General features: G+C 46.2%; 1 protein-coding gene across 2 annotated transcripts in view; it reads right to left on the reverse strand.

The window, feature by feature from the left end:
- The window catches only part of IP6K2 (inositol hexakisphosphate kinase 2), a 31466-nt gene extending 24496 nt beyond the window's left edge, over positions 1-6970 (reverse strand). The window contains exon 1 of one of the 2 annotated variants that reach the window (XM_047095463.1): positions 6900-6970. The gene's annotated coding sequence lies outside the window, so the exon portion shown is untranslated. Of the gene's footprint in view, positions 1-3751; positions 3884-6899 lie in introns of those variants that run through there. The other variant, XM_047095462.1, reaches the window with a different exon arrangement.
- Positions 6971-16705: the final 9735 nt, after the last annotated feature.

Raw genomic sequence — 16705 nt, forward strand, 5'->3', positions numbered from 1 at the left:
GAGTCTGAGCCCTGCGTTGGGCTCTGTGCTGACAGTTCAGAGCCTAGAGCCTGCTTCGGATTCTATGTCTCTCTCTCTCTCTCTCTCTGTCTCTCTCTCTGCCCCTCCCCTGCTTACACTCTGTCTGCCTCTCTCAAAAATAAACATTAGGGGCACCTGGGTGGCGCAGTCGGTTAAGCGTCCGACTTCAGCCAGGTCACGATCTCGCGGTCCGTGAGTTCGAGCCCCGCGTCGGGCTCTGGGCTGATGGCTCAGAGCCTGGAACCTGCTTCCGATTCTGTGTCTCCCTCTCTGTCTGCCCCTCCCCCGTTCATGCTCTGTCTCTCTCTGTCCCAAAAATAAATAAACGTTGAAAAAAAAAATTTAAAAAAAAAAAAAAAAAAAAATAAACATTAAAAATTTTTTTGAAAAAGGAGGAGAGCACCTCCAAATGTGGCTCTGAGAATGGCAAAGATGCACACAGACAAGCTGGAACAGAATTCATGAAATATGTGGGTAAAAAGTAGAACTTCTAAAGGAATACATTTTGTTTAGATAATAACTAAATGTGTATGTGTAATTAAAAACAATAAATATTGTAGGGAGGCCAACTTTCCAAGTACTCTAAGTTTATACAAAAAATTCTTTTATTTTTATTTTCTCAAGTTTATTTGTTTTGAGAGAGAGAGAGACAGACAGACAGACAGACAGAATGAATCCCAAGCAGGCTCCGCACTGTCAACACAGAGCCCAATTCGGGGATCAGACTCACTAACCATGAGATCATGACCTGACCCAAAACCAAGAGTCGGATGCTTAACTGACTGAGCCACCCAGGCGCCCCTCAAAAAATTCTCCTGGCAAAGTTAAGGCCTGCTTTATATTGGGGTAAAAACGGTGCGTTACCTCTTCTTGGTGCCTGTCTTTATCTGTACACCAGGCATGGTACAGTTTTACAGAGGTGCTCTGAGGTGGGAACAAGAGTAAAACATCTAGCCTCCTGCCTGGCTCATATGCAGTGCATTCCCCAAACGTGGGCTGTTCTCTACCCACTGCCCTACAGTTCCTCCAGAGTCCACTGGGAAATGGAGGTCACAGGAGGGACTTGACAGTACGAGGCGATAAGGGCATATACTAAGCCTGTGCTCATGGAAGGAGTGCAAAGAGAGGAGGCTTCAACGCCAGGCAGAGGAATGGAGTGCCAAAGGATATCCTGTTTAGCCTTTAAAAAAATAAAGATTTTTAACTGGTTGTAAATGTGATAAAATGACCACCATTATTAGTCTCTTCATCCTGCAGATTTTCTTCCATGCATTTTTCTATTCTTTACATAAACAGGATCAGGCTGTTTATGTATTACTTTGCTTCCCCCCATCTCCCCCAGTAAAATTGGCTGTTTCTCTCACCTTTTTAAAAACTGTGATGAAATGTGTGAAACAATGGAACATTCCCCTTAAAAAAATTTTTTTTAAATGTTTATTATTTTTGAGAGAGAGAGAGAGACAGAATCCAAGCAGGGGAGAGAGAAGAAGACACAGAATCTGAAGCAGGTTCCAGGCTGTCAGCACAGAGCTCGACGTAGGGCTTGAACTCACGACTGTGAGATCAGAATTTGAGCCTAAGTCAGACACTTAACCGACTGAGCCACCCAGGCACCCCTAAAATTCACCCTTTTAAACTGTTTGGGGGGTACAGTTCAGTGGCACCAAGTATACTCACATTTTATACAACCATCACCACCACCCATCTCCAAAACTTTTTATCTTCCCAAACTAAAACTCTGTACCCATTAAACAATTAACTGTCCAGTCTCCCTTCCTTCAAGCCCCTGGCAACCACCATTCAACTGTCTCTATGATTCTGACTACTCCAGTTTCTCACACAAGTAGGATCATTCAACATTTGTTGTTTTGCTATTCTTCCCCATTAAACTATATGCCTTAGCCATGTATCTGTCCATACAGAATTCCTTTCAAAGACAGCATAATATTTACACATAATCATAATGCATTTTTTAACTTCCCCACTGACACTAATTTATTTATTACAATAATAATTCAATGAGTGTCCTTGTAGCTAGCTGTCTTTGCACTCTTGTGGAAGTATTTCTGTAGGAAAATTCCTAGAAGTAGAATTGCTGGGACAAAGCATAGAGGTTGCACCCAGTTTCACTCTGCCCTGTAATGTCTGTGAGCCACCAAGGATTGTGGGAAATTAAACTGGCAGAGAGAAAAGGGAAAACCTGGTTTCACAGGTCACTACTGCAGTGACATAGGCAGAGGGACGGTGGCAGAAGAACCAGCATCTATTGGGGTCTACTGTCTGCATTCTTACTTAAGGAGTAAACAAAATAGAATTCTTATACACATTAGAAGCACATGTGAAAGGGCACCTGGGTGTCTCAGTCAGTTAAGTGTCCGACTCTTGATTCTGGCTCAGGTCATGATCTCCCAGTTTGTAGGATTGAACCCCATGTCGGGCTCTGCACGGGCAGTGCAGAGCCTGCTTGGTATTCTCTCTCTCCCTCTCTGCCCCTCCTCCACTCATGCTCTCTCTCTCATAATAAATAAGTAAACATAAAAAAAGAAGCATGTGTGAAAAAGGAGGTTTGAGAGGAGAAAAATAAGCCTTTAAAGAAAAACTATGTGTGCTTAGAAAGCTCTCAAGCTACTCTGTTACTTTTACACCATAGACATGTTTCAGGTAACTTTGTGGGCTCATGAACTTAGTATCTGGTTATCTTAAGATGTCAAAACCAAAGGTGAAAGAGAAGGAGACAACACCGCCTTCACAGTCCTGAGCCTGAGAGTTTGCTAGAAGAAGATGATAGCAGGAGTACCCCTAGTAAAGCTTCAACCTCTAGGAGGACATAAGGATCAAGACCAAGCTGATCTTTCCAGCCTTTCCCAGCCTAAGCTTCCTTCCCTCAAGGGTCTCTCCTCCGTCATCCCAGGGGCAGGGAGTAGGAAAGAGTCCTGAGAACCCCCAGGTTCTGGGGCTCCCAAAACATCAGAGCTGCCTTCTCCAGACACCTGTCCCACCTGGAATGACCTCCCCACATTCAGTGGCACTCAGCAGGGCACAGATTCTCCTGCCTTCTCCAATGTACCTAGGGAGGCTGGTGGCCAGCCCACACAGGGGAATTAAAGAAGGAAGGGGGTGGCGAAAGTAGAGAAACAGGATTTGGTAGATGACTAGGTGTACCACACTGTTCTTAACCCTTTAGGGGGTTACTGGCCCCCTCAAGAATCTGAGATGTGTGGGCCTCTCTCCTGAAAAATGCACATCCTCACTGAACTCACATACAGTCTGGGATGTGAGCAACTGTGGACTCTATCTTCAGAACTCCTGATACAGGGAATCAAATTAGAGGAATGAGTCCAATATTGAGCCTTCCCACTTCAGAACAAGGATGTTTTTGTTCATGAATTCACGGAGTTGAACTGCAGACACTTAAATATAAGGGGATGGTCAAATACCCAAGAAAAAATGTTCAGCAGATAGTTGGAGCAATGGATTTGCAGCTTGAGTGAACCTAATTTGAAAACAGATTTGGGAATAGCCTACAAAGGGAAGACAGAAGGCATTCTAAGAGTAATGTGCAAAGAAAGAAGAGCACTGGGTCAGGGCCCCTATAGGCGAGAACTGCCTGAGCAGTGTGAGAGAAGGTCTGTAAAGAGACAAAGAGGCAGAACATCTACCCCCTCCCTGGAAGCCATGGGTTAAGAATCTCCTCCCAGTTTCACATGGGAAATCTAGGTCTCATACATACCCTTTGGACCACACGACAGAGAGAGAGGAGGAGGGTCTTGCACTGTGTGGCCCTTTAGGTCCCTGACAGCCCTCAGAGTTCACGGTCTGCGGCTCAGTTCTGAATGAGCTTTGGCAAAGCCTTCCCAACTTCGCTGAAAAGATCTACACGAAGAATCCCTTCAAACCAAGCCACCATAGTGAAAAGGTCTCAAGCACAGGGTGTGATCAGCAAAAGCCAGCGTATGGGAAATCCTAAAAGATAAATGACAATTGCTTCAACCAAACAATTACAAGGAGGGGCACCTAGGTGGCTCAGTCGGTTGAGCATCCGACTTCAGCTCAGGTCATGATCTCACAGTTCGTGGGTTCGAGCCCCTGTCGGGCTCTGTGCTGACAGCTCGGAGCCTGGAGCCTGCTTCTGATTCTGTGTCTCCATCTCTCTCTGCCCCTTCCCCTGCTCGCTGTCTTAAAAATAAATAAATGTTAAAAAAATTAAAAAAAACAACAATAACAAAATAACTATAAGGAAAACAGAATGAGCATATATAAAATTAAGAAACAAAAGAGACACTTCAATCAAATGCAATGTGCATATCTTATTTGGGTCCTGATATGAATAAATCAACTGTAAAAAAAAAAATTATGGGAAAATCAGGGACATTTGACCACAACCAGATATTTGGGTGAAAAAAATAATGTACTGTCATTGGTTTTTAGGCAGAAAAAATGGCATTGTAGATAGCATGGGTAGCTCTTTGTCTCTTAGTGATACACAATGAAATACTTATGGATAAAATATGTTCTAGGGGTATGCCACCTAAAAAAAGTCAGCTTTTTTTTAAGGTGGGGAGTGACAGGCAGAGTGACGTGGAACAAGATGGACTAGGAGTTGGTAACTACAGAAGCCAGTGATGGATGACAGACCAAACCAACTGTTCATAAGCTTAGGAGACTGTCTCTTCCTCCAAACTCTGAGGTGGACTATAAATTCAATTTTGTGGAAACAGGACCTTTTCTTGCTCCCAGAGTATATTGCAAAATACTAATACCACTTGCTACTTTTATTACTTGGTATTCAAGTAGGCAAAAAATATAATTTATTTAAAAAACAAAAACGTAATCACACAAGAGAAATCATCTGCTTACCATCCACTGTAAAACAAAGTGCTCAATTTGTTAGGGTGATTATCTCACTAGGTACAATAACTTCACCTAAAGGGAAAATTCTTCCCCAGAGCATCTTCTTTATGATCCCAACAATGGAAAATTTTCACCTCAGTAAGCTGGCCTCAGGGAGGCTCAGGCTCATCCCTGTTGCCTAGATACCAGTGACATCTCTGGTGCCTACAGAAGGCTCTGGCACCCCTCTGCAAGGGAGACTGGCTAAGGTTCACCAGTCAACGGTTGCTCCTTCCTCCCACATTCCGCTGCCCAACAGACCCCAGGATAGTATACAGTTGTACCGGTCTGTCACTTACGAAATGGTGAAGCACAGAAGTTCTATTACATCTGCTGACCTGGTTTTTACAATTATCTCAACTCTAGTGCTGGCTCTCATGCATTTGATTTCTTTCTAACAATTCCTGTGAATTCTAAAGTCACAAGGCAGGGGCGCCTGGGTGGCTCAGTCGGTTGAGCACCGACTTCGGCTCAGGTCACGATCTCGTGGTCCGTGAGTTCGAGCCCCGCATTGGGCCCCTGTGCTGACAGCTCAGAGCCCGGAGCCTGTTTCGGATTCTGTGTCTCCCTCTCTCTGACCCTCCCCCGTTCATGCTCCATCTCTCTCTGTCTCAAAAATAAATAAATGTTAAAAAAATTAAAAATAAATAAATAAAGTCACAAGGCAAATAAACCAATTGGAGTAACAGTTAACAGTTCAACTGACTTTTTCTCCAAAGAAAAAGTCACTAAGCCATCAACTGGCCTTTCATGTCAAATATGATAAAGTATTCATTTTGCTCGGTTTCTAATTCTGATAGTGGCTAAACTTAAAACAGTAACACCACCACCCTGAAACTTCTCTTCACATACTTAACACCAGGCTACAGGATGCAATTATACGAGCTCCACAGCAGCAACCTATGTAAATAAGCATCTGAGGTCACTTAAATGTAACCCTACTAAAAATGCAAATACTTTAAATACTAGAATTCATCAAAATTACTGTAATCATGGTGCTTTATAAAAAAAATCATAAAGCTGGTGAACTGGAACATTTCTGTTAGCCACTTTTGAAAAGTTTCAGTACTTTTTCTTCAAACTATTCTTTCATTCTTCCAACTATTATTTTATTCTTGGGTTACGTGCAACTACCAAAATGTTTCATTCCAAGCAGTAACTAGTTCTGTTTCCCTGGTACGTAAGAGCACCGGGTTTTCTGTTTTCCATATTTTGTTTTCACAACGTTTGGCCTCATTTGTCTGCTAGTGCAGCTTTCTTAACATAGGAAACTGAGGAAAATGATACAAACCCTTAGAATGCAAGAGACAAAAGCAGTCTTTAAGCCAATGTGAAAGAAATGAAAGCTCCACCCACGGCGACGCTTATCACTATTAAAGAAGGCGTCCTCTGATCCATTCTGGGACTTTTTTGGATAACAAGGTGGGCAGATTTCCTCACCGTACACCAGCTGACAGGCCCCAACTGGCACTCAACACTCAAAATGGCTGCACATCTGCCGGCCCCAGGTAAACGGCACCTGAGGCGGTGGGCTGACTCCTCCACCCGCAGACTCAAGGAGAACCCCCCCACCCCCAATAACCCGGGACACCACGGACGCCGCTGTCCTGGGAAGCAATGACCCAGGAGATCGTTCCCCCACAAAGGTCTGAGAAAACCTCCTCAACGACCGGGGTAGATCCTGCACCGCCAAAATACCTGGGAGACCCCTCAATGACCAGAGAAGACTCTGTCCCTCAAAATCAGGGGAGACAGTCTCCCCCCAGTAACCTGAAGAAACAACGCCTCTCTCAAATGACCGGGGGATATCCGGCCCCACAAAGACCCTGAGAGATCCCCTCCGCCCCCAAGATCGCGGGAGAGCCCCTCCCCAAATAACTCGGAGACACTCCTAATGACCAGAGACTTCGCCCCCGAACGGCCCGGAGACATCCTCCACCAAATCTACCAGGGCGGCAGAGCCTTAGGCCGGACAAGGCGGGCGTTACCTGCGGCCTCGGCCCGTCCAGCGGTGCTTCCGTCCTATTGTTTCTCTCCCATCAAGATGGCGGCGGCCGCGCCGAGCCCCGCCCACCGCGCCTCGCTCCCGGAGCCCCTCGCTATTGGCTCACACCGGAAGCCCAGCTCGCGGACTGGGCAGCGCGAAAAGCGCTGTTGCTAGGGCGCCGGGATCCGAGGCAGCGGCTTCCGGGAGGGGCGGGGCGAGGAGCGGGGCCAGGGATGGGGCGGAGCCTTGCCTGCTTTCAAGGGGGAGGTCAGGTGGGTGGTAGGGTGGACAGATGGGTTTGGGGCATGTGGGGTGCTAGGGATGCTTGGGTGAACGGATGGCTCAACCAAGTGTCCCATTTTTCCAGAGTCCAAGGGTTTCCCGGGATGTGGGCTTTCCAAGACTAATACTGACGCAGTCTGCAACAAACTGCGAAGTTCTTCACCCTAGCATACGGCGGGACACAGGACTGGATGTGGTTGGATGGAAAGATGGGCAATAGAGTGACTGTAGACGGTGAGTAAAGGAAGGTTATATGCACAGGTGGATGGATGACTGGATGCAGAGGGGTGGACAGAGGAATGACTGTAGAGTCCTCTGGGGACTGGCAGATGACCCATTGCCAACATAGGCCCTACCAACCTCCACACTGCATGACTTGTCTGAGGCTCATTTGTCCTGGCTCGTATGGGTTGGCCAGAAGAGCTCCCACCTGAGTGCATGTCAGTGTAGCTGGCAAATTCGAGGGGGGAGGGAGGTGCTACTGAGAGTGGTCAGAGCCTCCTACCTGATCTCCACTTTTTTGTAAATGAGGCCAACGTTGCAGCCCCATGCTGTACGTGCACTGGGGGGTTGCAGAGGTGTGGATTCATGCATATGCTTATTTATTCAACAGATAGGTACTGAATACCTATACACTGTGCTGGAAATATAGCATTGAACCAAAATGGTTCAAAGGTGGGGGGGGGGGTGGCGGGTGGCTGCCTTTATAGGAATGGGCAAGAATGACTTCCTGTGACCAGCTGATCTCTCTTTGCTTGGAAACACTTTACCTGTGAGTTTCAGGGCTCCATGCCCTTGTGGTTTCCTCTCACCTCACTGGTTCCTCCTCTTTGCCTCCTCTCTCTGTCTACATTATTTCTGTCATAATCTTATCCAGGTTCATGGCTTCAAATTCCACCTCCATGTCCATCACTCCCAAAAGTGTATGTCTAGTCCAGACCCTGAGGGCCACACTCAATGCCCAGCTGTAGACTCTGCATCTGCACTCTGACTTCTACTTGGCATCTCAAATTCAACTTGTGCCACCCTAGCTCTGGCTCATCCCCCAAACACACTCTACCTCACTTCCCCCAGCTCAAAGTGATGACTGCTTAGTCCTTTCTATTGCTCAGACCAAAGGCCTCATAGTACCTCTTAACTACTTTCTTTCCACTTACATTCAAGAAGTCCTATTCCTTCCATGCATCATCTACCCAGGATGAGAGCACTTCTTGCCAGGTCCATGGCTTCCACCCAGCCCAAACCACCACCATCTCTCTCTCTAGGGCAATGTCACGGCCACCTTCCAGTCTCCTGCTGCTGCTCTTGCCACCTGCAGTCCATTCTCCACACACCAGCCTGTAAATGCATAAATCAGAATCCCTCTTGACCTGTTCAGAGCCCTGCAGTAGCACCTGCCCAAGGAAAAGTCAGAGCTGTCAGGGGCCTTATGATCCCCCATTACCTCTGTGGCTGCATCTCCCCTGTTCATCTCCGGCTCTGCTGCTCAGCAGCTCGATTTCTCACATATCACACTCCATGCACTCCCCTGGCTCAGGAGCTGGGCTCCAGGTGTTCCCATACCTGGAATGCTTTCTGCAGATTTCCACAGGACTGTACCCAAATGCCCTCGAAGTCCCTCATTTCAGACTGCAACAGGCACCTTTCAACCAGCACGTGAGATCACCTTTATCCCCTTACGCTGCTCCACTCTTTTCCATAGCAGTTACCTTTTTTATGGAAGCATTTATTATCCTTTATAGGAAGCGTGGTTTCCTCCACTAGAACAAGAGCACTGTGAAGTAAGAATCTCTCTGTTTTAGTCACGGATATATCCTGAGCACCTCAAATACCAAGGAAGCTCCAGAAGTACCTGTTGGCTGACTGAATAAGAATGGCACGTGGTATTAAACGATAAGGGCTATGGGAAAAAATTAAAATGGGGCAGCAGGAGGGAGGTTGGGGCAGGGTGAGAGTACCCCAGATCAAGGCTAGCCCTGCCTGGGTCAGGCCCAAAGGTCCCCACACTCAGCAGGGTTGCTAGGAAGCCCAACCCAGCGTTTGCTCCTGTTCCCTGCCTATCGTCACAGAATAAAAAAAGCCCAACAGGCACCAGTCATTCAAGCCCTCACAGATAAGCACTGTCCCACCTTCCTCTGATGACCCACTCTCCCATTCCAATGTTCCTATGTGTGGGGTTGAGGCTGGACAGAGTAGAGTCTCCCTGGGGCAGCCCCGCATTAATTCACTCTTATATTTCTTCCATAAGTGTTTACCAAGGGGTGACCTGGGCTAGACACTAGGTACATGAGAAGAAGGGACACGGCAAGAATTTGAAGGATTTATAGAGTCCTTGCCCCACAGTGAGGAGTGTGGGGAAGTAAAGGATGGATCCAATAGTAAAAACAACAACAACAGCCAAACAAATAAAAACCCAGCTTCATTATGGGCAGTGTGAATAATGAAGAAAAGGAACCAAGCTGATGTCCAGAGTATGGTGTTTATGTCCAATGCAGCAGGAAAGGTATATCTGAGAAGGGGACATCTGAGCTAAGATGAACCTGGAGGCCTGGCTGAGCAGGGAAAGAGAAGCCATTCCAGGAAGATAGCATAACAAGTGCAAAGATCCCCAAGGAAAGAACAAGTTTGGTATGTTGGAGGAATATGAAGAAAGTGGTTGGATCTAATGGAAGAAACAGCTCAAAGTTCAATGGAAAGCTCAAAGGCATGAAGGAACAGACCACAGACAAGAGATCTGGAAGCCAAATCCAGGTGTCCTATTGTGCAAACAAGAGTTCTAGAAGGAGAAAAAGGGATGGCTGAAATAGAGGCACAAACCAAATAAATGATAGAAGAAAACTTTTCTGACTTGAAGAAAAAGCTGTGTCTGCAGATGGGAGGTACTGGCCTCATTCCCAGGCAGTATGGAAAAGGAAAGACTATAGTGAATTCTTAAACTCCAAGGAGAAAGAGAACATTGTACAAGCTCACAGATAGATAGAACAAGTTACCTACCAAGGAGGAAGGGCCAACTGGCCTTAAACTTTCCCCCGTAACAGGTAAATTATCCTGAAGGGTCAGTCCTCATGCCTGGAGGGAGAAGGTAGCCATTAATGTAACGGAAAAAGTAGTGAAGTTTCCAAATTACCAAGAGAAAAAATGGAATGAATGACATCTTTTTTTTTTTTTCAACGTTTATTTATTTTTGGGACAGAGAGAGACAGAGCATGAACGGGGGAAGGGCAGAGAGAGAGGGAGACACAGAATCGGAAACAGGCTCCAGGCTCTGAGCCATCAGCCCAGAGCCCGACGCGGGGCTCGAACTCACGGACCGCGAGATCGTGACCTGGCTGAAGTCGGACGCTTAACCGACTGCGCCACCCAGGCGCCCTGAATGACATCTTAAAAGAGAGAGAGAAAAGAGGAAAGTAGTAGGTAGTTGGTAGTTTCATATAGTTCAATTGAATAGAAAGATAAAATCGTAAAGTAAAAAATGATAAGCATAAAGGAATTATGGAATGAGCAAACATTCATGATTGCATAATGTCATGATTGGAAATCTAGAAAATCAAAAGGACTTCTTTGAAAACTACTACAATTAATAAGAGAAAATGTTAAGGTAATAAATACAAGAAAAATATGTCAAAAATTTCCTACAAATAAGCCCCTAGAAATCAATAAGAATGAGGAAAATATTCAATTAACAATAACAGAGCTATGAAATATTTAGGAATAATTTATTATGAAAAGTATAGGAATTGTACTAGATGGGAAATTTCCTACAGAAAATTGTATTAAGAGTCTTAGAGGTCGGGGAACGGGGTCAGGATTCATCCATCACTTGAAACTGGACACTTGCCACTTTGGACAAAATTTGGATTTTTTTTTACCCTTTTTTTTAAAGTTTTTAAAATGTTTATTTATTTTTGAGAGAGAGAGAGAGGCAGAGCATGAGCGAGGGAGGGGCAGAGAGAGAGAGAGAGACACAGAATCCAAAGCAAGCTCCAGGCTCCGAGCTGTTAGCACAGAGCCTGACCCAGGGCTCGAACTCAACAGCTATGAGATCATGACCTGAGCTGAAGTCAGATGCTTAACCGACTGAGCCAACCAGGTGCCCCTTTAATTTTTGCTTCATGTTTATTTTTGAGAGAAAGAGAGAGAGAGAGAGGCGGAGAGAGATGGAGACACAGAATCTGAACCAGGCTCCAGGCTCTGAGCTGTCAGCACAGAGCCTGACGTGGGGCTCAAACTCACAAGCTGTGAGATCATGACCTGAGCTGAAGTTGGATGCTTAACTGACTGAGCCACCCAGGTGCCCCGGGACACAATTTGGATTTATTAGCAAAGATAAAGGAGAAAAAGGGTATTGGGAGGCAACCAAAAGAACCTCAAAACATGAAAAAATAGTCAAGTTCATCAGAAGGCAAGGAATACAAATCAAAGTTAAAATGTAACAATGGCAAAACTATGGAGAGAATAAAAAGATCAGTGGTTGCCAGGCATTTGAGGGAGAGGGAGAGATGAATAAATGGGTGGAACACGGAGGATTTTTTAGGGCAGTGAAACTGTTCTGTATAATACTATAATGGTGGGCTCATGTCATTATCCATTTGTCAAAACCCATAGAATGTACAACAAAAAGAATGAACTCTATGTAAACTCTGGACTTCGGTTGATAACAGGTCAATATTGGTTCATTGATTCTAACAATCATACCACACTGATGTGGGATGCTGATGGTGAGCAAGGCTGTGTGTTGGGGCAAAGAGGTGATATATGGGAACTCTGTACTTTCTGCTCAATTTTGCTATGAACCTGAAACCACTCCTTTAAGAAAAGGCTATTAAATTTAACATTTTTTAATGTTCATTTATTTATTTGGAGAGAGAGAGAGAGCACAAGTGGTAGAAAGGCAGAGAGAAGAAGAAACGGAATCCCAAGCAGGCTCTGCACCATCAGTGCAGAGCCCAATACAGGCTCAAACTCACGAACCTCGAAATCATGACCTGAGCAGAGATCAGGAATCGACTGTGCCACCCAGGCACCCCAAGGCTATTAATTTTTTTTAAATGTTTATTTATTTTGAGAGAGAATGGGAGAGCGCGTGCACACACACACACACACACGAGAGCTGGGGAGGGGCAGAAAAAGAGGGAGAGAAAGAATCCCAAGCAGGCTCTGCGCTGTCAGCACACAGCCCCATGTGGGGCTTGATTTCATGAACGGTGAGATCATGACCTGAGTCAAAATCAAGAGTCAGACGCTTAACTGACTGAGCCACCCAGGCACCCTGGCTATTAATTTTTTTTTAAGAAGAGAAACAAGGTAAGTCACTTTATATTTAGTAAACTAGCAAAAGTTAAAAAGAACTGCACCAACTCTTGCTTTCCAGGATGTAAGGAAAAGGATTTGTCCCAACATTATTGACAAAGACTGGTTACAACCTTTTTGGAAAGCAATTTTGCAAACCCCAGTAAAATAAAAATGCAAACGCCTTTAAACCCTATAGTCGCAAACTTTGGACTCTCACTTAGAGAAATAAAAGCACTGAGATGTGGGCTATATGGTCAGGGATATTTATTGCTACATCATGTGTAGTGGGAAAAAATTGCAAAGTGATGGCCCATCCACAAGGCCATGGTTAGGAACATTTTGGTGCCTTCACACTGTTCTGGCTACTATGCTATGTAACAAATTACCCAGCTTTAGTGGCTTAAAACAGTTACATTTATTTTGCTCACAAATCTGCCGTTTGAGCAAGATTCAGCAGAAACTGTTCTCTGCTGCATCCGTTTGGGCAGCTTGAAAGCTGGGGCTGAAATCATCCAAAGCTCCTCACTCTAGGTGTAGCTGTCAGCTGAGGCTTGAGCTGAGACCTGAAATGCCCACGCGTGGCCTCCATGTGCCCTGGGCCTCCTCACAACTTGGTGGCTAGATTCCAAGGATGGTTGTCCCAAGAGAGAAGAAGCCAGGTGGAAGCTGTATCCCCTTTCTAACCTAGACTCAGAAGTCGCAGTGTCTTTTCTGCCTCATTTTATTCATTAGAAGCAAAGTCACTAAGTCTGGGATATATGTTCAAGGAGAGGGAAATTAGACTCCACCTTTCACTGGAGAAGTACCAAAAAGTCTGGGGACAGAGTTTTGTTTTTGTTTTTGTTTTTAATTTTTTAAATGTTTTTAATTTTTTATTTTTGAGAGAGAGACACAGAGTGCGAGCGGGGGAGGGCCAGAGAGAGAGGGAGACACAGAATCCAAAGCAGGCTCCAGGCTGTGAGCTGTCAGCACAGAGCTTGGCGTGGGGCTCAAACCATGAGATCATGATCTGACCCAAAGTCAGATGCCAACTGAGCCACTCAGGCACCCCTGTTTTGTTTTTTTTGTTTTTGTTTTTGTTTTGTTTTGTTTTGTTTTGTTTTTGAGAGAAAGGCACGAGAGGGGGAGAGGGGAAGAGGGGCAGAGGGAGAGAGAGAAAGGACCTTAAGCAGGCTCCATGCTTAGCGTGGAGCCCAACACAGGGCTCGATCCCATAACCCCGGGAACATGACCTGAGCCAAAATCAAGAGATGGATGCTCAACCGACTGAGTCACCCAGGTGTCCCTTGGGGACAGGTTTTATGTCATCATCAAAAAGAAGGAATTGGAATAACACCACTTGAATTGGAGGGCTTGAAACAAGTTGAGATGAATGAGAAAAGAAAGATGCAGAAAAGTGGGTACAAAATGGCCTAATGTACACAACAAAGGCAAACCACTCTATGTCAGTGTAAGTTGACCCATGTACATCACAGGTTTGGACTCCATTTATTTGCATATTTTTCCCATAAATACAGTACAGTACTGCATATGTATTTTCTCTTATGATTTTCTTTCCTCTAGCTTACTTTATTGTAAGAATGGAGTACATAATACATATAACATACAAAATGTGTCGATCAACCGTTCATGTTATTGGTAAGGCTTCTGGTCAACAGTAGGCTATTAAATTAAAAAACATTTTTAATGTTTATTTTTGAGAGAGAGAGAGAGAGAGAGAGAGAGAGAGAACACAAGCGGGGAAGGGGCAGAGAGAAGGAGACACAGAATCCGAAGCAGGCTCTGGGCTCTGAGCTGTCAGCACAGAGTAGGCTATTAAATTTTTGAGGAGTCAAAAGTTATACATGGGGTTTTTTTGACTGTGCAGAGGGTTGGTGCCCCCTAACCTCCGTGTTGTTCAAGGGATAAAGGATAAAGACTGTGCTAAGACCCAGCAGTTAGGATGGGTTCTCCCTTATGCATTTAATTATAGGTGTTTATATCACCATATGAAGAAAGTGGCTATTTATTTGTTGTTGTTTTTTAAGTAAGCTCTACACCCAATGTGGGGCTTGAACCCCCCACCTGGAAATCAAAAGTCACATGCTCCACTGACTGAGCCAGCCAGGTGCCCCAAGAAAGTGTTTTTTTAGAGAGGCATGTTTAAGTGGTTAAGGATCAAGAAAATCGAGGTAATGACCACCTCATATTAAGCCAAGACAGAGCAGGGAGGAATGACTGAAGAGCCGCAGGGACACTGCAGGGCGCCAGGAGTGTTTGGCCTGTGAGAAATCGTTGAGCGGAATGTCTTTGTTTTATGCACCTTTCGGTATTAGTTATATTCCACACTTTGAAAATTTTTTAAATTAAAAAAAAAAAAAAAAAGGCAAAGCAAAGCAAACACTGCAGAAGGTTCCCAGTGGGTGGAGAGTGAGGAGCCCAGGGGAGGGATCCCAGCCCAGACCACTGGACACTCAGCTCAGCACAGTGTCCCAGGTGGAGGTATAAACCTGGGGTTGAGCAGCATGGAGATAACACCCAAAGCCACGCTGCTTCTAACAAAATGCTGAAGGGTCCCAGGGTGGGGAGTGGAGTGGAGCCCTCCCTGGGACACTCAACATTTAAAAAAAAAATTTTTTTTTTTAATTTTTATTTTTGAGAGAGTGAGAGAGAGACAGAGTGAGAGCAGGGGAGGCACAGAGAGAGAAGGAGACACAGAATCCAAAGCAGGCTCCAGGCTCCGAGCTGTCAGCACAGAGCCCAACGCGGGGCTTAAACCCACGAACCGTGAGTTCATGACCTGAGCCGAAGTCAGACGCTTAACCGACTGAGCCACCCAGGCGCCCCTGGAACACTCAACATTTAACTGTAGTCTGAGTTAAAGCTGGCAACAGAGGTGAGAAGAAAACCAGGAGAACTGGATGTTCCTGAGAAGGTGGTCGGTCCTTGAAGCACGAGGGAGGAGTCCATTTTGGTGACTTCAGCTAAGACTCTGGGGAGCCAGCATGTGCTTTGGCTCCGCTCTTGTAAATCTCTGGGGACTGCGGTGCTGTACTGTGGCCAGAACAGGAGGTGAGGAGGCGACTACAGGGAAGTCTCAAGTCTTTTGCCATGAAAAGAGAACAGTGGGGCAGGAGCTAGGGGGGCACATGGGGAATGGAGGAGGAGCCCGGGGCTTCTGACCCATCGTTTCTGTGTTCTTTAAAGATGAGGTGAGGCCATTGCTGAGGGGGCAGGGGCACAAAAGGTTAGAGGATGAGCCAAGGGCCAGGCAGCGAGCACTGCAAGGGGCCTGGAGATGAAGCGTGGCGGAGGTTGCTGAGCAGAGACCTTGTCTCTGGGGTGCAAGTAGCTGGGCCCCAGGCAGGGATCTGCCAGGGTGAAAGAAGTTGTCCAAAAGTGGAGGAGTGAGAGTTGGACCAGAAGATGGAGGCAGCCTTTCTGTGCTAGAGATCCCAGTTGGGGACCACTTTGTTCTTCCCACACAGCCCTGGCCTGGGATTGAGGAAGGGAGGGCTCCTCTCTGCTGGGGCCAGGGCCGGGGCCAGGGCCATGGCCAGGGAAAGGGTCGGGAGGGAGTGTGTGGGTAGAGCTGTTCTGGGGTCAGCTATCTATCAGACACCCTTCCCTGCCTGTTCCTTAAATCAAGCTGGCCATTCTCCATCAACTCCACCCCCCGGGGCCCAGGGCTCCCAAGGTCCCCAGTGTCAGAGGGTTGTACAGGCAGCTCCGAGCCCAGTTCAGAACATGATGTTCCCACCAGGGCAGGGGCAGGACTCAGGTCCCCCACAACCCTACCTCCTCCCCTGCATCCATAGCTCTGGGAAGTATGCCAGTTGGGGAGGGGCTGGCTGCAAATCACTCCCGATTTTGTTGTTGTTGTTATGGAACAAAAGGCAGGAAAATTACCAAGAAAAGGCTCCCACAGGACCAAGATGGAGGCAGCTCCTAGCACATTGTCCTGGACACACACCTCGTCCTCACCATGTCCAGGCTGCGAAGAGCCACAAAGGACACTGGAAATTCCCATTGTGCTGGAAGGCCGCCTGGTCTCAGTGAGCCCTACTCTGGCACTCTTAATGTACCTTTGCCTTCACTTTGTAAACCTGGCCCATGACCAGTTCCCAGGCGCAAGGCTAGCCCTCCTGGGATATAAAACTAGCTTTACCCATTTTTCAGGTATGAGAATAACTCACATAGGTTTTCAGTTGTGAGGCCAGTTCTCTGTCAGGGAGTGGGCCTGCTTTTTGCTGT

The sequence above is a fragment of the Lynx rufus genome, unplaced genomic scaffold (genome assembly GCF_022079265.1).
Source record: "Lynx rufus isolate CCGP_SWC_20201006 ecotype Redwood Valley unplaced genomic scaffold, mLynRuf1.p SCAF_4, whole genome shotgun sequence".
Classification (NCBI taxonomy): domain Eukaryota; kingdom Metazoa; phylum Chordata; class Mammalia; order Carnivora; family Felidae; genus Lynx; species Lynx rufus.